At 46.7% G+C, this 21,670-nt stretch overlaps 1 protein-coding gene and 1 long non-coding RNA gene across 3 annotated transcripts in view; both read right to left on the bottom strand.

Moving 5' to 3' along the window:
• The window catches only part of LOC119375548 (uncharacterized), a 40,905-nt gene extending 36,157 nt beyond the window's left edge, over window positions 1-4,748 (bottom strand). The window contains exons 1-2 of one of the 3 annotated variants that reach the window (XR_007414408.1): window positions 4,735-4,748; window positions 1,052-1,153 (exon numbers count right to left, since the gene is read on the bottom strand). This is a non-coding gene — a long non-coding RNA (uncharacterized LOC119375548). Of the gene's footprint in view, window positions 1-1,051; window positions 1,324-4,734 lie in introns of those variants that run through there. The other 2 variants (XR_007414407.1, XR_007414406.1) reach the window with 2 other exon arrangements.
• The window catches only part of LOC119374029 (AB hydrolase superfamily protein YfhM-like), a 175,597-nt gene that overhangs the window by 109,237 nt on the left and 44,690 nt on the right, over window positions 1-21,670 (bottom strand).

Here is a 21,670-nt window from a genome sequence, read left to right as displayed (position 1 = left end):
GAGCGTGCGGCGCGCGCATCGCAGCGAGAGGGAGACAGGTGGGAGAGGGGTGCAAGCGGTGATGCGGCGAGCTTCGAAGGCGGCGACGGAACGCTGCGCGCGGCGTTCGGCGCGCGCAGCGTTTTATTGTCTTTTTGCGCCGGCGCCAGTTGGGGAGAGCATCTGCTGCTACCTTGTACAAAGCACCTTTAGTGCGCTAGAATGATGGTTGTCATTTCACAATCCACAATAAATGTGGTGAAAGTGAAGACGACCATTATAACCAGTTGTGCACAGAGCTTATTTTAACATCGAAATTTTGGTGCGCTAGAACCAAACTTCTCAAAGCCTAAACATTTCCGCTTAAATCACCGGCCACTGCAACCTAAAGCGAGGCTTAAGAGAAGGGAGCTTTGACGGCGGGCTGCGGGCATATTGACGGGTGGTAAGCTTCACAAGGAAGCTCTGTGTGTCTAGTAGCCCGTTTCAGAGAGCTGGTAAGGCAACGCAAGCAAAGCCAGCTGATCAAGTCACAACACAGTTGTCTCAGGGTTCGGTGGTATGAGCTGGCACGTCTCAGAATCGCCTTTATGATGTACGTGTTTTAAAAGCCATGTGAAAATCTCACTGAGCGAGTGAACTTCCAAAAGGCTTCACGACCGTCAGAAGTATGCGCAGATACTGGATAGTTTCCCACAGCTCCTTGATAAGCGTGTACTCTCTAGCCAACGGCGTGTCGCGCGAAATCTGCTAGTGCCAAGCAATACTTGCGTGTCGGCACGTTAGCCCTCTATGAGGCAATTATTCGAAATTTTGAATCATATTTTGGCACTTATACAGTTGTTATATCCTCATATTGCGTCTATAAATAAGTGGCGATCGTCACCACATAAGAACAATGGAAACGAAGACAGATGGATGTTTCGAGCCATTGCAACTAGTCTTCAGAAAACAAAAGTAACAAAAGATTCATGAGCAAGTGCTAGTACTCTAGCTCAACAGAAGTGTTGAAACGGTTTTGTATTTAGACAGGTGTCGCCGCCTGAGCTGTGCAAAGAAAAGTAGCACTTACCAAGGTAAGGCTCTGGATCCAGAATCGCGAAATCCTAGTCAGCAAGACGCAATGTGACAAACCAGAGCTCTTTCGCTGCGTGACGTAATGGAACTTTCGTGACTGGCGACATCAGAAAATATTGCAGCTCGAGGTAAATTTCAGGGTAATGTTTAGGCGCCCGCGAGAAGAAGACGGCAAAAACTATGAAATCGCTGACTACGACGGAAAAAATTATTCTTTGAAAGTTTGCGAGCATTTCTTGTTCCACCTCTTTACTGACGCTGCGAGGCTATTCTTTTACACCTGCTAGAATGAACAATTACTGCTTCCAAGCGAGCCAGAACAGATGTTTCGAAGGACTGTGTGTGTTCTTCGTCACGCCAATAAAAAGAATTGCACGTAAAGCTAAAGTTGCCGACGAAACTGCTCGAGTTCATGCGTCAGCGATGTGATCTTATGTTATACGGTTTGTAGGCGGCACATGCCGATAAAAATCAACGATTTGGCAGGCAAACGAGCTCACACCGCTCGTTTGCCTGCCTAATTTTTGCCTAATGCATGCACCCATGCAGCGCTACTCTCAACTACCCGTACGTAGCGATATTACGCATGAGCATGGCAATTACTGCGTTAACAAAAATACAATATGATTTAATGGGTGTGAGAACGCCGCTTTGAAAGAATGTTAGCCATTAGTGGCTTGGCACTTTTGAAGACTGATGTCATCAGATATTGTGATGTTATAAGGAATGATAAATTTTTCGTAGTACTTCTGCGCGTGCCTGTGATGGCTTTCATTTTTCGTCAGTGTCTTGCTTACTCTTTTACATTTGTCAAAAATCGCAAGCTGCAATCCGATCGGTCTGTCTTTCGCACATTGTGTGGAACCATGACAGTGACCGTACAACTGTGCTGGGTCTATGTAGACTGTCTCCTTCACAGATGAATATATTCATCTCGTGTGGTAGTGGGCCGCAGCTATCGGTCGTTCGCTTGTTTCTTCCTGGTGGGTCACTCACGAGTTTGCAATGTCGCATAACTTTGGAATTCTTACGCTTGGTCTCACGCTCGTTTTTTTTTTTTTTTTTTTTGGCGTCTGGCTGCAACGAGTGCAACAATGCGTTCGCCTGGGATGGCTGAACGACATCGCACAGCTCCGCATTCGGTCTAGCCTGTCGTTCGCACATAAGAACGGTAATGCTGATTACCAAGTGAATTCTTTTGCACACGTTGTCAACAATATTTAAATTGTATAAGCTATAATTAGGCATTGCTCAAGAGATGTCGCTTCCTAAAGACTTTTTTATGGCATTATTATCATTTTTTGTTATACCCATCAGATCACGTTATCGCTAGTTTCCAGTATTGTGTACTGTCACCGTTTGCAGCTCTCGCGGGTTATAAATAAGGAAAGATAAGACATCTGCAAGCTTGTTATGTAGTTTTAGGACTGCCGCTGTGCACAGCGGTATATTGAGTTTCTCAAGCTAGTCTCCGTTCAAATTTCAGTAGTGAATGCTTGATGAAGGTAGTTAATAGCTGAGGGCTCTGCAATGAACAGAACACAACATATTACGAGACAGCTTTTCGTTCATAGGTTGTGGTTTTACGGTTCGCTCCAAAAACTATGGAATAAAGTTTGGCTAGATTCCAGCTCAGGGCCAGCTGCTACGTTTACGGCCAAAAGGTCCTTCAGTTAGGTTGTGTCGCGCATTTTCGTAGCAGATCAGGCAGCACGTGGCAGGTACTTGCCTCCGCCCGCCATCGCGTCGCAGGCGCCTCGCCCACAAGCAAGGGGTTAGCGTTCGGCGAAGGAGAGTGGACTCCAGGAGCTCCGGGGCGTTTCCTCACTACGTGAGCAGCCGTCTACTGCAGGCCTCGCACACAGGGTGATGTTATCGCATGGACCATTCGTGCGACGGAGAAGGCCGGCTTGTTTATTCTCTGCTTCAGCAGCAGTCGTCCCCAGCGCTTGAGTGCTTTGTCTCACTCTCTCTATAACTTTCATTCCCCTTCCCCACTGCAGGGTAGCCTACCGGGCTCAGCCCTGATTAGCCCCTATGCACTTCTTCTATACTCTCTCTCTCGCGCGCAAGTAGTACATAGGATCTGCAAGGCGATGCCATCGATTTGAGCCTTATGCGAGACATGACGGTGACGGCAAAAACCCTCCGAGAGTGTTCATATAATTGCTATCGCAATAAAATTGAATAATGATTAAGATAACGGGAGTAAGCCACTATATACACGTGCATCCTGTTGGCATTAAAGTCGTGCTTGTATAATAGTGGATCCACTGGAAGCCTATTGGTGCTCCTATGACAACGCCTGCGGTGTTTGCGTCCGTCCACGGACCTAGCCCAAGCTCATCAAATCATGGAGATTAGCTGATTCGCTTGACGGAACAAATCACATTGTGTCGTTCCAGCGCGTACTACCGCCGCGTGCTAGATCAGATTTAAGTCTTTCTGGCGCTTGGCAGTTATCTTAATCGGGTGCGGCATCAGAACCGCCTAAGATGTTTGTATACGCCTCCTGTATGCGATGCCGAAGGATATCAGATTAATTACGCTTGCTACGATCAGCTTCAATTTCTGAGGCATGTGGGCGTTAATTCCGTCTTCGATATGCGCGGTGGCCTGTGTCGTCGATCTTGTTTCGATTGGTACCCTATAGTGTGGAGTTGCGCATATTACCCATTTGGACACACTCTCGCGCTCAGCAACGGCTTCGAAAGAAAATGCGCGTTCACCTGCGCCCACCCCTCCCACACCTTTCGGAATCACGTGATCGGCTCCCGTCTTTCTCTCCCTCACTGTTTGCGAGCTTAGGTGAGACGTATCAAGTCACATTGTGAATTCGCATATGGATGTTCGAGTCGTTCGGGTTCCGTCAGGCAGCCGATTTTTAACAGCGAAGCAGTTAAAAATCGGCAACTTGTGCTCCTTCGGCAACTTGTGCAACTTGCAAATCGGCAACTTGTGCTCCGTCGTAAAAAGTGTCGTCATCGTGCACCGGCACGCGCCCTGTTCATTCTCTTTACAGTGAAGGCGTTTAAGCTATCGGTAACTTGTGCTCCGTCGTGAAAAACTCCTGAGGTGGCTATGCGCCACAGGAATTGGGTAAGCCCCACTAGCGTGAGGAGGTACGAGGAGGTGCGAGGGCCAAACGAACGCGTGAAAAATAGAGAAAGAAAGAGACAGAAAACAGAGAAAAAAGAGAGACGGAGGGAGCAGAAGCGGTAGAAAGGAAGATGAAGAGAAAAATAGAGAACTGAAGGGAATAAAGACATCAAAACATAAAAAAGACACAAAAACATAGGCATACATAGAAACAAACGAAGAGAGAAAAAGAGATAGAAAGAAAGATGAAGCGATAAATAGAGAGAGAGAGAGATAAAGAAAGCAAAGGAAGAGAAAGAAATACAGAAAGAGTGAAAAAAGAGAGAAAAAATAGAGTGAGAAAGAAAGAACTAGAAAGAAACTGACGCGAAAAGGAGATACAAGAAACAGGGAGTAAGAGAAAGAGAGAAAGAGCAAAGTAAAGAGAAGCAAAGAAGGCCGCCTAGCTCCGCTATTCCTTCAGGCTTGGCACCAATAATGCGAAGCTACCTTTTTTTGTTTTCTTTTCCTCTTTTCTGTTTTTTTTTGCGGTCGATTATGAGATGAAGTTGTTCGGTAAGATTGAATAAATATATTTACGTCTCCTATTTGATATTCCTTCTGTCACATTTCAACGAATAAGAGCGGCGTATCCTTTCACTCTGCGCCTAGGAAGTCGGCGGCCTCTCTTGCAGTTATATTGTAGAAGAGCGCTAAATGCCACACGATGACTTCGACGCTGCACTGCAGCTTCAGCCTCGATAACTTGAGCAAAAGCTAAAGTGGATGATTTATTTCAATTAAGCGAAATACTTTTGCCAGAAGAAAACGATACGGCACACGCATCAGAGGAAACCAGTTTGTTTCAGTGTTTTCGCTCAGCATACTCTTTTCATTATCTGTTCTTCAAACTATGTGCTCCAGCGGCGTAAAGCTTGGATTCGACCCTTTTTTCGCGCTCTCCTTTTTTCTTTTTCGTGTATCTCATACTTGTTTCTGGTGGAGAACAATGCCTCCAGAGCAGCTGCACGATGCAGGTCAGCAGGTATGTATGCGCTACAAACATTGCTGCTGCCCGAGCGACCTAATAACTCGTAAGTGGTGCCCTTTACAAAGTTGAGGTTTCGAGAGCGAAGGTGGGCCATCTGTAGTAGAAGACATTTGCTGAAGGCGCCCAGGCGCCCGTACAAGCTAAACGTAACAAAGTTCGAATTACGACCCTCCAGACTACCATCCGCCCTTTTCCGCTGTAAACGAACAGACAATGAACACTTCACTTGCTCAACATGCGTTCGAAGTAAGGCACAATGTTCTTGCGAAACAGCTGGCACAAGCGCTGTAATAACAGCTATTGTGCTCAGAGGCCTCTGAGCAAAGCTTATGTGCATTTCGATGTATTGTGGCGTGCACATTGAAGGTTCTTTGTGGGCGGGAGACGCGCTAAGTGAAATGGACACAATGTTGCACGGAAATCATGTAACCATTTTATCATCCTTGTAGTAACCTAAGTCTTGTATTGTTAATTACGTTGCATTTATTCACGTTATGCGTATTTTATGTTGCCGAATGAGACACTCGGTGTGTCATTATTGTGGCACTTGCTCATCACCGTCATCACGTACTGTTCTTGAGTTAGTAATGAATTAAAACTGCTATGAACTATTGGGGTTTGAAAGTACTCCGCATCATGACCGACAATGATATAGCGTCATCTGCAGGCTGCAAATCCACACCGGTTTACGGCTGTTCATCACCATCTATGGCCTACGGGTCTTCTCAACGAATAGATTATCTTGAAATTGGGCAAATGATTCGCACTCAGTATAGTATGAGACAGAGGGATGGCTGAGTTCACCATATATTTGTTGCTAGCATGCTGAACAGCTGGTGCGAAGCGTGAACTTAAGTCGAAGCTGGTGGTGGGGTATGCATGGCTCTTTCCACGCTGCTACGCAACTGCGGTTATTGTGGGGAACCACCACAGGATTCACGCTGTAGGGTGCTTGCCGCCCGAAAGCCGGGAGTACCCGGTATAACCAATGACGTACCACGAAAATCATCGAACCCTGAAATTTCTCTAATAGTCAGATTTATATACGGAACCATCTTCTGCTGTATAATGTTAGGGCTTTGCCTACGTACACCTTGCTCAATCGGCAGTAATGCAGTTTACAGTTATGAGATGCAGTAACGAAACAGTCTAACAATCCACGCACGCGTCATAGCTCTACCGTTGATAATGTAACCACAAGACAGTGACACGGATGATGCGAACATGGCCTGAGTGTCAGTGTAATTGATGATGCCTCGCAGAGCAGCTTTTTCGACAAAATTTGAATGTAAAATGGGGCCCGCGAAAGCAAGTGGGTACGCCAAAATAAATGAATCAATTTAAGTAAAGCGTTACGATGCCTGTTAAACTCGAGAAAATTAAGAAACATGCCCCTAAACCCATACATTTTAGCTATATCACATGAAGGCTGCGCTAGCAGGATTCGAATTTGATAGTTTTTATGTGCACCTTATCGTAGATCTGTGATCAAGTAAGCAGACAATATACTAGTAAAAAAACAGTAAATGTTTATTCTTCTGCAAATCCGGGAATGCCAGTTTCAGGAGGAACCAATGCAAACGTATTCTGGGTCTGCATCGCGCGCGCCGTCGTCGACTGTCCACATGTGTTTTCGTTCGGTCTGTTGCTCGAGTTGTTCATGTGTTGAGCATTTAGAGTGATTTGACCGGATTTAGCAGAAAGAACGATATGTCCATTGACGGTGCCAGAGCACTCCCGCAACAGCCAGTGCCCCGCGTTCCTGTAGAACTAGACTGTTGGGGTTGTCAGCCAATCTGTGTTGAACCTCGCGATGCGTGTGGTAAGGAATTCCTCTTTCTGTCCCCTGAGGATGAGTGCTGGCACGTTGAGACGCCGGTAGTTCAGCTTGTCCAGCTGTTCCTTATCATGGTTGAATTAGCGATAGTAGTTCAAAGCGCCTGTCAGGGCAGCTATAATGAAAAAGTAAAACCGGTCCACAATAATTAGGACAACGTGGATTACGAGCTCACAGAAATTGCAAAAGTCTTATATTAAACGACAAACAACAACATGGTTATGACAACGTGGACAGACGATTATGTGAAAAAGAGGAAACTGGAAGTAGCGCATTTCCATGTCCTAAAGATTGCAATAGCAGAGCATGCGGTCACCCTCAAATGCGGAGTAGTCGCGTGAACGGATGAGAAACGTGGTGAAGCGTGACGTCATTGGCATAGCGGCACATCGCTGTCGATTGTGGTTCTGGCAGTCTTGATGCATGAAGCCGTGATGCGTCATATGTTAAAGAACGTCATACGTTAAAGAACACCAGATAGTCAAAACTCCAGGAGCCCTCTACTACGGCGTCCCTCATAATCATATCCTGCTTTTGCGACATAAAACAACATAATTATTATACTAACTATATGAAATCTTAAGGGGCACTGACGTAACAATTTTGGTCTGGCTTTTTTTTTAGTATGTTGCCGGGTGCCTGTTAGTCATAACACGGCACATCGGTTAGTGCAGTGCGATACACATAATTAATTACTGTCTGTTTATTACCGATTAGTCTCAATTTCGGTTTGGTAGAGTTCCGAGAACGACAAGCCACCGGGTGGAAGTAACGCCATTTACTGTGTGCAAGGAGGTAAGCAAACTCGACCACGTGATCAAACAGAACTGTGATGCACTTCCGCACGGCCAGCATCGTCTGCTCGAATTCTTTTGCCTGCCACGCGTGCTGCCCGATGACGTCGCCGTCATTGCCGTCGTTGTAATTGTCAAAACGACTCCTTGAGGCCTCCACACTGACACACGCGTTCTTCGGGGGCACAGACTCGCGAGCAGCCGCCGCATAGTAGTCTGCTGGTGCGAGCGCTGCAAAACTAAAATGGTGACTATGGCGTCATTTAACTACCTGCGCCAGCCCGGAGCTCGGCATCAGTGGCGCCGTCGAGGAAGTTGGGGGTCACCTTCAGGACACCTTCAGGGCACCTTGAAGCGGTGAACGTCGCAAGGTGCCGAATATAGCGCTGGATTGCGCAGGCGAGCTTGAAAATTAATATAGATTAACTTCCAAGCTATATTACCACGTTGTTGTGACTTTCAAGAAAGCATTCGCAGCCGGTAAAGACCGAACCCTTTATTGAGGCGAACTTGTGCCCAGAAAATTATTGACACTCGAAGTGCAATGGTAGCGGCGATCACAGTCGTCGGTAATCTGATGATAGCGGAACGCGTCGTCTTTTATGCATCAATCATCGAACCTTCCAGCGTTAACGCTGGTTCGCGTCCTGCGCGTAACCTTAGCAGAAAGATCTCAAACAGTCGCGAAGCTTCCCGAGCATTGCGGTGTGGTCTGCGCCGAGCGTTACTAACAATTTTGAGGTTGAAACCTGAATACATCAAACTAAAGCAATAAACGTGCCTGGTAATATTAGTTGTTGAGATTAGTTATATGATATGCGCATGCTCACGGTGGTCGATCCCGCAGGCTATCTCAGCCGCAACATTTTGTATCAGTGCCCTTTTTAAGTAAAAGAAATTACAATTTGCGGCGTCCTGAAGTGACTTTCTCTTAGAATCTTGCCATGTAAAATGGGGAAATGAACTACATCAACCGCCAATACTTTCTGGAAAAAACGGAACCACTAAGCCAATATTAACATGTATCAGTCCCTGTTAGAGTTCTTTCTTTCTTTCTTTCTTTCTTTCTTTCTTTCTTTCTTTCTTTCTTTCTTTCTTTCTTTCTTTCTTTCTTTCTTTCTTTCTTTCTTTCTATGCATTGCGCAATCCTTCCTCCATGCCGAGAATTGGATCTTGACCCGCGTGCTTAGCAGCGCAATACTTCTGCTGCACCGGCAACAATGATGGTCTTGCGTGAAACAATAATGTGGCGACGTGAAATGACAAGCGGCCTCGGTAATACATCAGACTGCCATATCAGATACGGCTCATCGACGCCAAGCCCGTGATCGAGAGAGCACCACTTATTGGAAACCGCCGCACACAAAGAGGCATGTGACGTACGCACCTCTGAGGGCTGCATTTCTGTACACCTGCCGGTGCAGGGTTATATTCGTTACCTATGCCACCGCCTCCACCCGAAATCTCCAACCCATAAAAGCTTCGCTTAAAAGCCTGCAAAGCATGTGGCGGGAGAAGTACCGATCAGACTGATGGGCCGAATTATACTGAAATGGGAGGCGGAGTGTGAACGCCGCACCGGCACCTTCTTGGCGGTTTAAACAGTCACGTGATTAGGGCAAATGATATTTGGGCACTACTATGATTAAGAACGTAGGTTACCATTTTGAAAGGTAAGTTCGCAGTTTCGCCCCAAGGGCGAAGCAATGATGCGATAGCAAGAAATTGGAATGTCACATGAAGAGCGGCTAGCAGTTATAAACTTGCTGCGCGCTGATCAAGAGCAAAGGACGTAGGAAAACAAAATACACAAGTCGAGTGCGAACTAACAACTGTCACAGCTCGACACTTGCAGCGCGCTGCTCAAACACAAATAAGGAGTCACCGAAAGAACGCACAGGTATGCATAGGACGAGCGCGAACTGTCACAGCTGTTACTGCAACTAAACTCTACTTTGGCACTTCTAGCTAGCAGATCACTGCTTTCGCAAACACGGCCGCTGCAGCGAGGAAAGCGACCTTTGTGCGGTCTATTCGCCGCGAGATCGGGCTATAGGTGGCAGCACCGTCGCCGCCTTTGTCTGGATAGGCGGTCGGCGGCACGTATACAGACGTACGCAGCGGCGCTTCGCCGTAGGCGATTTGAATCGGTTGTCGGCGAACAAAGCTCGTTGACTGCAGCCTAATGGTGATGTATACGCCCTCCATTGCCGCATTAATGTACGAAACCGGCCTAACGTTCCTATTACGTGTGAGAGAAGCGCAATCTGCCAATCGATGGGGTACTGGCCTTCAGTCCCGTTTGTGTTTTGCACTGTGCTCGATGTTTTTTCTCGCTTTATTTCGACGTGTTTAAATTGTGTTTTGCCTATACCACAATGTAAAGTGTGTTGCGCTGCTGAGCCAATGAAGTATTTACTTCTTGCTCTAGATGCTACAAAGAAAGAGAGCCTGTGTTTCTGAGTAGCTAGGTGAAGTACAACTTTGTGCACTACGCTTTTTTTTTTTGCATGAATGCGCGTACTGCTGTAGAAATGCGTGCCTTCAGGTCTTTTTTACCTCTAACCATCCTCTGCAGACGCTAGTTCATGCCTTGCGGTATCGCAAGGATTTCCAAATCGCCAATACATCACGAGATGGTGTCGCTAAAATTCTGCATTCACACCTCGGCAGTTAGTACTTTTTTTTTTCGTTTAGAACGACGCCGAATGAACTATGTGACGTGCTTGAACAAGAAAGCGGTACCCACATTGAAATGATTTTGGCGAATGCACGGTACGATGGTTAGAACTAGTGCCATACCGACACGTGCATGTACTCACTTATTAGAGTGCATACAAGTCTCTTAAGGTCCCACTCCGGCGAACCCCCCTCCGCATTTTACGCATTGTTTGCGGACGCACTGTGCTCGCTGCGCTTGACAAATAAATATTAATTCTAATAATTCAGAAAGCTTATGATCTCCGCTTTCTAATGACACCTGGTGTTAATGCCTGTTCGGAAGCGTTACCTAATAGCAATGAAAATAGTGTGAGCAACAAAAGGCATTTTCGTTGTACAAGCCTCCGTTGTACTGCCAGTACGGCGAAACTGTTCAACATAACAAGACCAAACTTACTATGCCTTTAGAAGAAGTGCTATTTAAGGCTTCTATGAAGAGATATTAGCCATAAAGTAATTAGTAATTTATTTACGCTGCAATGAAAATGGGCAAAATATTAAAAGTTTTTGTGAGAATATCTTTATTACTTTTCAATGCAGAACAATAATATTTAGTGGGTACATGGACTACATTACACTTATTTTCCATGCGAAGTTGCTTTGTGTTCTGATGAAAACTTGATGAATTATTATTGTGTCAATGCGGCAGTTTATGGCTGTACTTGGTCATGCATTACCGATGAAGCGACAAAACTACACAAGCTGATACTGTGAACATCTACATAATGAAGAAGCAAGGCCCTACCTATGATTCTATGAAGAGAAAATTCCTTTATCTTTATTAGGGAACCTGCAAGACAGCAGTGAATTTACGTAATTTTCCTGCTGACCAGTCCCGTAGAAAATCTTTTTTTTTTCTTTTAGACGCTAATTGCCAACGAGTATTGCACATTAGTAGATGCATATTGTGTCTTTTATCTACTTGTGCTCACTAACTTGACCACTCAGTGCTTCAAACACAATATTTTCAATGAATCATAAGTCTCACAGGCGTTTTTTGGTGGTAGCTCCATCTATGAAATGAAACATCAAGTTGCTTTTATGCGAGTTCAAGCGTTCGCCAAAAGTGGCGCAATTAAACATAATAAAACGGGTAGAACAGGCATGAATTATATCTCCAGGCCTCATAGTTTGCTTCACTAGCTAAGTCTAGTCGCCGCGCGTAACAAACACCAACCGTAAAAGGAGGAGGGCTTAGTGATAAACCCTTTCCACTCGCCCCACGTCAGCAGGTGGGGCGGTCTCATCAAGCGGCAAATGGTTTCGGTATGCAGGAAGATTGCGCGTTCGTCACGCGTTCTTAGAACCAGTGTTCCCCGGCACGTCTTTAGTAATGTGCATCTCTTTGTGGTTCAGCTGCTCGTGTGTTGCGCGTTCCTTTGAGTGTTGCGCGTTCCTTGAGTGTGAAATTGTGAAAGGAAGGACGCTGACATGCCGTGCGAATGATATGTATGTAGCGCCGCTTTAAAGGGGACACGATGGTGAACGTATGAAAGCTTGTCATTGCCGGAATTTTCAAAGTATGCCTGTCGAGCACTGTGCCGACAACTTCCACTGACCAGTAGTGGTAAGTTGTACCCAATCAGGTAATTACATCCTAGTTGCAACGATGCGACAGAAGTGAGACTTTGTTGAAGATGCAGAACGTTCTAGTCAACGTGGCAGAATATTCAATGTACGGGACCCTGGAAAAGTTATATTGTGCTTTGTGAAAAGACGCACTCACTTCGGATAAGACGATCACTGTCTTTGTCACTAATGAGCGCTACGGTGTCAGGAAACAGTTCGACTGAGGAGGACTACTCTACTTAGTGATAACGCTGTTGCGCACTGCTACTTTGTCGTAAAGCGGCTTGCTGCGTAGCCAGAACTACTACTAATGATCGGATAACAACTAGTTCGTAGCAAAGTAAAAGGCGGACAGTGCAATGTCTGGTCAACGAAGAATAACCTGACTTAGACGCACGTGAGAGTGGCCACATGAACAAAGTAGTGCCGATACATATGCTACTGACGAACATTTTGTTGAAAAACTTTTGCGGCAACCTAAATGGAAAACTTGTTGATGGTGCCTGTAAGTCAAAATAAAGGAAAACCACAGCTTTCCACAACAAATAAGTGTATTCATGCTTTTATAGAACAAGCATAAATAAAAACTGGATTCTGTAAAAGCCTACATGACCGGTCATGTAAGCCCCCAAGGCGACCCTGTCCAGCTCTGACCCAGTGCAGCAACAAGCCCTGGTCGACCGTCGTGCCCGGGCGGCGGCATGAGCCAATGGTCTTCCGGACTAGGAGGCCCACCCCCAATAGCGACTTATTTCTGCCAATAAATGTTGTATTCTCTTCCTCCCAAGGGGGGGGGGGGGGCGCCCAGCCCCCTCGTGTGCACGCCTACGCTGGCCGATGTACCTATACTCAGTTTCATACAATATATGCAACGCTGTGGAAGCTATACAAGAAGTTCAGTCAGCAGTATGTGTGACTACGCGCGTCTTGCGCCTGGCTTTCATCGTTGTAAACGCTCGTGCGAGACGACCACGAACGCGCCTGCACAGCGTCGCGAAAGGTTACAAATGAGAACAAAGAGACGAAAATAACAGGGTGTCTTGCCCTCCAACGCACAAACTATCTTGGTTTATTACTGTTCCGAAGAGAAAAAAAATCATGCCTCACATGGAAAAATCATTGTCTTCTTCCTCACGCAAACGCATTCATTGTCAGACGTCTCGCTGGCCTCCACCGCGTTGCACCTTATGTATGATACGGAGTATAGGAAAAGACATTCGTTGAACACATGGACATGGGCTCAGAAGTTTCGCTCTTATGTATGTTTTTTATGAAGGCTCACTGGGGCCGTCCTAACTACCTATGATTTGCGCCTCCTCCCCGCCCTGCCACTAAGTACGATGCTGGGCCGAATCGGGCCGCTAATTGCCAAACTGCGTGTTCGGGCGCTTCGATTGCATCTCAAAAACGACTGTCGGCAAAAATCTAAAAGAAAACAAAGAAAATGCAGAGAGGTGCGTCAGTTTTGGCGACGGCCATCCCATAACTCTCGTTCTATGGGCGGTAGGACCGGCGAGCGGTTGTGAATTTCCTCAAGCAAACACTTCGTGGGAGCTTAGTTTAGCATAATTTAGGCAGTAGCACAAAGATGGTGAAAGCAAGACGGGAAACAGCGTGAAACAACTTATGAATTATCCCACGTAAAATGTTTTAGCAGAAGCATGTGTTCTAGGAGGTTCTAACTCCGGTAATTAGTGGTAGTCATGTGTTCAACTGATCAAGATGTACTTTATTTTGGTAACCGTTTATTGCAGTTTGAGAGGATGAAATTTCGCAGATAACTCTCGAATTATAATTTGCTGAAATCTGTCTGTCCATTTTTTCCTCCTCCAATTGTAATAAGCAAAAGCACCCCCCCCCCCCCCCCCCCCCACACACACACACAAAAGACATGCGCTCGCGCGATGCTATAGAAGTCACTGGCACGGTCGCTAAAATGAACCAAAATGATTGTTTTAGTAGCGGCCGTGCAATACCATTGAAACGCTGCGAAGCGTTTGATTGATGTTTTGTTCAATACTATTTCACTGAGGCACATTATATTATGTGAGTGAGTGCGTTAGTGAGAGCGTAGCGCGTGCGTGTGGGTGAGAGCGTGTCTGTGTGCGTGTGTGAGGGCACGCTGTTGTACGCACCAGTGTGCGTGTGTGCGCGCATTTTTTTTTCTTTTGTTCTCAAGCGATTGTATTTAGACGCTGCGCTGTCCTTTCTCAAGGGCTGCAATAGGAAGCGAGCGTTTGTCCTTACAACCAATTCCGCAACTTCAATGTCACCTTACAGCCAGTATTGTTGAGTGGTAGCTCATTACAACGTTGCCTCTCATAGTGGTCCTTTGTCGTGCGTGATATTGCTTTCATCAGTGAGTTGTCTGCCCTCAAGGCCTGCAACTAAATTATTTGCGCTTACGTACCATGGGGAAGCTGAGGAAGGCTCTGTCGCGAAAGCCAACAGGATTATCGGCGAAACGTCGAAAACACCTGAATGCCTTGACAATGAAAAGGTAAGCTTCGCATTCCTCAGTCTATTTCTGGCAGTAGTAGGTCATGTACTGCTTCTATGCTTGCCGTCAGGATAGTACTTTTTTCTTTTATCTTTCTGTCGCAAACTCGTTCACGACATTTGGATTTCTATGATGATGGCATAAACGTCGGTTCCGCCCTTCAGAAACATTCAAAATGCTGATATTATTTTTCATCCATACTTACCAAAAGTCTTCAACACTTATTTCCTTTTTACAGAGAAAAAGCACAAGCAACTTTGGCAAGCCTGAAGAGTTGCAAAGCTTCTGACGAGTGTGCCATTCTGCGCCCGGAACTGAGTGATGGCGTCTGTGATGAACTTTCTGTCCAGTACTGGGAAGGCCTGGAGGTGGACGAGCAGTTACCAAACCTCAGCATTACGAGTACTTCAAATGATATTTCATCGGAGTGCATGAACATATCAGGAAGAAGAATTGTCTCAGTCACTCATTTCATAAAGGCGATACAAGAACTCGGCCACCATCGTTGTACCAGTCCGCATGGAGGATGCTTTGAACTTCAGACAGAGCGCCGAGTAGGCTTTTGGTCCGAGTATACGTTCAAGTGCAATGGATGCGCCGAGAACAGAAAGGTCACCACTGACCCTGTAGCAGAGCCAACACCTCTAACGGATAAGACGGCGCTAGGAGTCAATGATGCGGCTGTGTGGGGATTTATGAGCATAGGCTCTGGCCACTATCACCTAGAAGAGGCGATGTCCGTCATGGAAATCCCTACAATGAGCAAAGGAGCATTTCTGCGCTGAGAGGAAAGCATTGGTAAGGTAAGAGACTCGTTATTTTATATTTTATATAGCTGAATGCACCGATAAAACATGCAGATACGGTGCTAGGGTTTTGGCTTATTCTCAGATTGTGGCCAAGATTGTGGCTGTGCTGTGTGTTTGCCTACAAGCAAGACCTTCATAAACCATGATTGCTGTGATGTGTTTCTATCGAGTGTTGTATTCAATAGCCGATTGCCCGCTCCTTTTGAACGTCGCGCAATACTTCTGCTGTACCATGCTAGCTCTGTTTCGGATTATTCATAACGCATCTCTGCGTCCTACACTAACACCAAACCGATGGGCGCAGGGTTAAGTAGAGCAGCCGTCCATTGGTATGGGAGACAGTGGGTTCTGATTGGGGATGCTTGGAGCGTCAACACTAGGCCCCAGGTTGACTGTCGTTGCAGTACTTGGGTGGAGCCGGGTGGAGGGCGGCGATGACTCCTGAGGGAGAGGAGTCTGGCTGGCTCTCCTCTGACAGCGCTCGCAACTCAACCCATTCTGGGGAATCCAGGATGGAGAGCGTTAAAACATGTCTGCAATTCGTGGCCCTTGTCGTACTATTTAAATGACACCTTTTGTACTTTCAATTTATGCACAACACACGCCTTACAGCACTCGGATAATACACATTCCCAACGCCATATGTGTTACCATTCCCAACCAACTAGCCCGGCAACGTGCCTTATATAGCAATGCACATACGCATAAATAGTATTACCGCTTAAGGGCAAGCTTTATAACAATAGAAAATTATTGGTTCGATAGCTCATTACTTTGAAGGCTAGATTTGCGGACGTCTGACTACATTTCTTTTTATTCGACCCGACAACGTTGCTTATTGAGGAAGTGGGACCCCCAGTTACTCTGATTGCACCGTGCAACGTCAATTGCGTCTATCAACTCGCTAACTTGAACTCACAATAAATGACATGCGAGCCCTTCTTCTCCTTCCATAGCAATTAGTGGATCGTATTAAGTTTCGCTGTGCAAGGTAACGGCCAACGTGAATATTATTCGTTTCATATTGTGTTGCGAGGGCATCATGAATGTGCAATTTACTTGCAGGGTGCTTCAATCGTACAAGCTTATTCGGAATCCCTGATGTGCGATTGGAAAAATCAGCGGTGATCAGCGAAACGATGAGCCGCCTCAGATCCGTTGCTCCCTTGATCAAGCTTGCGATCATGTACCACACGAATGAAAAGAAAGCGTCATTCATTTGCATCCTCGCTGACAGTCGATGCGACAGGTGCCGGACTTTCTTGTTTTGATGAACGCAGTGAGGACGCCTCAGGAGTTGTCATGAAATGAAAATACATGCGTGAGTAAGTCGGACATGATAATCTTAGAGTTAGGATGTCATTAAAGGGACACTAAAGACAATATCGAGTCGGTATCAACTTTTCAAATCCTATTCAAGCTTTTTTTTGGCGGTAGTCACCTTACGTGAGAGAGGAATAAACGGGTGGAAAGTACAGTTTTCTCCATCTTGCTTACTCATGTATAATATATGCCGAGGTTATACGTGCGAAACCACGATAACCCATTGCGGACGGGCACGCGCACTCCGATGCCTCGATATCAGACGCTCAATGTCAGACGGTGCGGCGATGCAGTGTTATCTGATTCCGGTCTCAACTCGCGCGCCCCGACCTATTTTGCTGCCGGGTGTCCAACTAACAGGCAGGTGCTCTGATTCCCGATTATGTGAACTTGAAAGAGAGCAAATCAGTCATCATGGTTCTCGAAGCGACTGCTTTCCGATATTGGTCAAATGCTCTGTCGTCTTAAGATGCCGGGAACATAATACAGTGAAACCTCGGTGATACGAATCTCTCGGGGTTACCAAAATATTCGTGTCATCCGAAATCCGTATCACCGTAAAACATGGAAAAATAGTATGCGTCAAAAGAAAGTTGACATACGTTTTGATTCAGTGTTTCTCAGGGCCGCAGAGACGTCAACGATCATACTTGTACTCGTACATACACGGTGCATGCGCTCGTGTGTAATTAATGAACCAGATGTGTTGTGCCCCGTGACCGCTAGTAGCTCCTTCCTAATCTTACTACGCTTTTCTGCATGACGACAGAGTACTGCGGCGAAAGTGACTTAGGAAGCGCTTTGCGCACGATCGATATACAGGCCAAGCTCCTTCGCCCAGACCTTCCGCTTTGTCTCTTGGGGTCTTCGTCCACCTTTAATGGCACTTGATGACGGACCCGCAGCCTAAGATTCAGTCTTGTCTCATAGAGAGTCTGATTGCGGGGATATGGCCTGCATCGACGCGGCATGCACGTGTTAACACAGTACAAAGACGTCTTTTTTTTGCGCTGAATCTATCTTAATCTTGAGTAATTTGTCTTGCAGGAGCGTTATCAGCGCCTTTATGGTGCCTCGTCGCTTGTATTATCAAGTAATGGAGTAGCCAAGGGGTGGGGGGCACACTGGGCCGGAGCCCCCCCCCCCCCCATTTTTTGTGGCATACACCTCACACCAATAAGCTGTACCTAGAGAGCGTTGCAGGTTGTTTTGGAGCCCACCCTTCAAGGTTAGTACACACAAGGAAGTGGTTCTCAGGTGAGGGTCCGCAATGCTATTTTCGGGGGTCCGCGAAACCCATGTTCAGGGGTTTTTTTGGAGCCACACTATGCCCCGTGACACCAGCTCCTTCTGATTTTGTATCTTTCACAGCATAACATCTTTGCATTGCGGCAGAGCTGACTTGTGTTTCCCCTTCTTCATGAGATAGCTGTGAGCTTTCGTTGCAGTCTTATACCCTTGTTACACGGACAGCCTAAACCTCGGTTAGTGTAACTGCGGTTACGCGTAACCGCGGTTCGTTATGTTACACGGTATGCGAAACCGCGGTTATGCCGCTAACCGCGGTTGTACCAAACCGAGCTTGGCGACCTCGGTTTGGCAGTTAACCGAGAAAATGGCGGTTTCCATGGAGGACGTGAGCATGCCGGCGAGCGTTCGTTTGCGTCATCTACGGAGCATCTCAAGGAATGCGAAAGTGGACGCGGCAACAACAGCTGAGTTGAACGCCGGGCTGCCTCCAGACGCAGAGCCATTCACGCCAAAGCAAGTCCGCTTTAACCGAGGACGCTTCTGCGCCGTGTAACATCGGCGAACCGTGGTTGGCGCTAACTGTGTTTCAGCGCGGATAACCGTGGTTGGTCGTAACTGCGGTTAACTTGCCTTTGTAACAAGGGTATGATACACTCCGCTCACTGCGACTGGCGCGCCACCGCGCGGCCGTCAGAGAAGGCAGTCGGCGAGAGCCGGAGGAGAAGCGAACGCTTTCCCGCGCCCGCTAGCACGCAGTTGTAGGTGTTCTGTGACGCAGTCATGTACTGCTGCGTCGTCGGTTGTACCAACAGGTACACGTCGTGCCCCGCGGAAACGACGTTTTACCGTTTCTCCACTCGTCCGTGCTTTATTGGGCAACGGCAGTAGTGTATCACGGCTGTGCGACGAAAAACGTTAGCTTGGTTCCCGCTCCCTCTGCCGTCTCGCGTTCTGCGGTTTTGTTTTTCTTGTGCCGCTAGCATCAGTACATTTCAGCCACGACGGAACAAACTGGGAGCCCTCTCGGCACTCGAAGATATGCAGGGCACATTTCGTTGGCGGTGTGCCGTCCAAGGATGTGTCGTTCCCGTCGTACGTGCCAACGATATTTCCTGCCGAGTATCGTAAGCGGTAGTAGGTCATGTACTGCTTCTATGATTGCCGTCAGGATAGTACTTTTTCTTTTATCTTTCTGTCGCAAACTCGTTCACGACATTTGGATTTCTATGATGATGGCATAAACGTCGGGTCCGCCCTTCAGAAACATTCCAAATGCTGATATTATTTTTCATCCATACTTACCAAAAGTCTTCAACACCTGTTATTTCCTTTTTACAGAGAAAAAGCACAGGCAACTTTGGCAAGCCTGAAGAGTTACAAAGCTTCTGACGAGTGTGCCATTCTGCGCCCGGAACTGAGTGATGGCGTCTGTGATGAACTTTCTGTACAGTACTGGGAAGGCCTGGAGGTGGACGAGCAGTTACCAAACCTCAGCATTACGAGTACTTCAAGTGATATTTCATCGGAGTGCATGAACATATCAGGAAGAAGAATTGTCTCAGTCACTCATTTCATAAAGGCGATACAAGAACTCGGCCACCATCGTTGTACCAGTCCGCATGGAGGATGCTTTGAACTTCAGACAGAGCGCCGAGTAGGCTTTTGGTCCGAGTATACGTTCAAGTGCAATGGATGCGCCGAGAACAGAAAGGTCACCACTGACCCTGTAGCAGAGCCAACACCTCTAACGGATAAGACGGCGCTAGGAGTCAATGATGCGGCTGTGTGGGGGTTTATGAGCATAGGCTCTGGCCACTCTCACCTAGAAGAGGCGATGTCCGTCATCGAAATCCCTACAATGAGCAAAGGAGCATTTCTGCGCCGAGAGGAAAGCATTGGTAAGGTAAGAGACTCATTATTTTATATTTTATATAGCTGAATGCACCGATCAAACACGCAGATACGGTGCTAGGGTTTTGGCTTATTCTCTGAGCGTTTCGACTTACCAGGTAGTATCCCGCAAGCCCAACCTTTCCTATTTACTTTTTAGGACGATCTAGTAACAGTGGCAGTGATCCGCTTGCCCATTTCGGTAAAATATCAACAATTCAAATCCGGAGAATAACTGCGCATACATATTCAAATCTCGGCACAGAAGACGGCGAACAATGCCCGGAGGTTGGGGGGATGGCCCCGCATATTTACGAAACATCAACGTAAAAATGTTTCAGTCGTCACTTTTCAAACTTTCACTTAGGTTTCATTACGACCAGACGGCATTTTATGTGACCCTTGACTTGAGTGCTTGCGAACCTTGTCCAGGAATATCCAGTCGTGCAGTTTCATGATGCAGGTATGAAATGCTGTCGCGGATAGTCTGCCCCACAGCTCGTGAGAACAGAACGCTGTCTGCGGGTGGAGCCGGCGTCGATTCTGTCGTGCTCTTTTCAGCGTTCGTTATCATGTAGAGCAGAGCAGTGAAGGAACTGTCACGCAAATACGGAAGCGAGGTTTACCATTTCAATTTTCTCGAAATTTCAATGTTTCTGAAATGTGTCATTTCTGATATTGACATCACGCAGTGTACAGCATTATCGCCTTTAGTCCGCCTACACATAATATTGCAAACAACGCCCACAACTAGTATACTGCTTCCCAACTGTTTTTCGCTTCCTCGGTAGAACACGTTTACTTCACTTCGAGCAAGCACGTTGTCTTGCCTAGGGTTCAGGGCACTCGCTTTCAACCCGCGGGGAACCGTGGTCCCACCCGACTCCGTAAAGGAAATTTATTGCGTTCAATTTATTATTTCATTGGTGCGAGCCGCACGTAGCCGAGGAAGGTTTTTCGTAACGCAAGCTACATAGGTCAGTCATTACAAGTTTCGCTTGAACAAAAAGTGGTCTGTGACCATGTGCCAAACTGCATACTTGCGCCTGTGCCCATATTTCCGCCATGGGCATCGAGCGAACTGTGGAAAATTAGCCTAGGAGCACAACTGCTTTATCTAGACAACAATCTTGCGATGCCGCTAGCTTTAGTACTTACGCAAATGGGCAAGCTCTGAGGTGTCGCGATTGAGTATATGTTAACATTGCGGCTTCATTATGCGCGCAAAGTGCTGCATTTGCGCTTCGTAGTCGCGAATAGGTTTTCATTTCATGCACTGTGCCGGTGTTATTTTCTGCCTCTAAATTACGCACGGGTACAAAGGCACTCCTTCCTGATGAATATTTTTTTATCGGAAATGACATCCTAATGCAACTGTTACAGTGCCCGAAAAAATGTGCCACTCAGAGGTGAATTTCGCCATAAAAAGTAACTTGAAATGTTGCTGAAAGCTCCCACGTCTTCATATGTTTCTTTTCATATGTGGAAGGGGACCCTCATAAAAGAGATGACTGAGGCCGGCGAAGAAGAAAAAATGCTGGCAGAGGCTGCAGGAGATTTCTGCGAGGATGGCACCACCCCATGGATCACCGTAGTTGTGGACGGCGGCTGGTCCCATAGGAGTCATGGCCACAGGTACTCTGCCAACTCGGGTGTGGCTGTCATCGTAGGAAAACGCACACAAAAGCTGCTATACTTTGGTGTGAGGAACAAGCTGTGTAGCACTTGCGAGTACTATGCCAAGAAAGGCGAGAGAAAAGAGCACTCATGCTACAGAAACTGGGATCAAAG

Source organism: Rhipicephalus sanguineus, chromosome 11 (assembly GCF_013339695.2).
Source record: "Rhipicephalus sanguineus isolate Rsan-2018 chromosome 11, BIME_Rsan_1.4, whole genome shotgun sequence".
Classification (NCBI taxonomy): Eukaryota; Metazoa; Arthropoda; class Arachnida; order Ixodida; family Ixodidae; genus Rhipicephalus; species Rhipicephalus sanguineus.
Note: the sequence above shows the minus strand (reverse complement) of the source record. Positions and strands in the feature narration are given on the sequence as shown.